The sequence below is a fragment of the Sinocyclocheilus grahami genome, unplaced genomic scaffold (genome assembly GCF_001515645.1).
Source record: "Sinocyclocheilus grahami isolate Dianchi unplaced genomic scaffold, SAMN03320097.WGS_v1.1 scaffold129.1, whole genome shotgun sequence".
In the NCBI taxonomy this organism is placed as follows: Eukaryota; Metazoa; Chordata; class Actinopteri; order Cypriniformes; family Cyprinidae; genus Sinocyclocheilus; species Sinocyclocheilus grahami.
The window spans coordinates 1,243,547-1,243,748 of record NW_015505308.1 but is presented as its reverse complement, the minus strand read 5'-3'; positions in this window follow the sequence as shown (position 1 = coordinate 1,243,748).

Sequence of the window (202 nt, the reverse complement as noted above, 5' to 3'; positions counted from 1 at the left end):
TATATATATACATACATACATACATATATAATACACATACATATACATACACATATATACAGTATATATACTGTATATATTCATATACACACATATACACATACATACATACAAACAAACAAACACACACATATACATATATTATACACACACACATACATACACACACATATACACACACACACATACATACACACACATA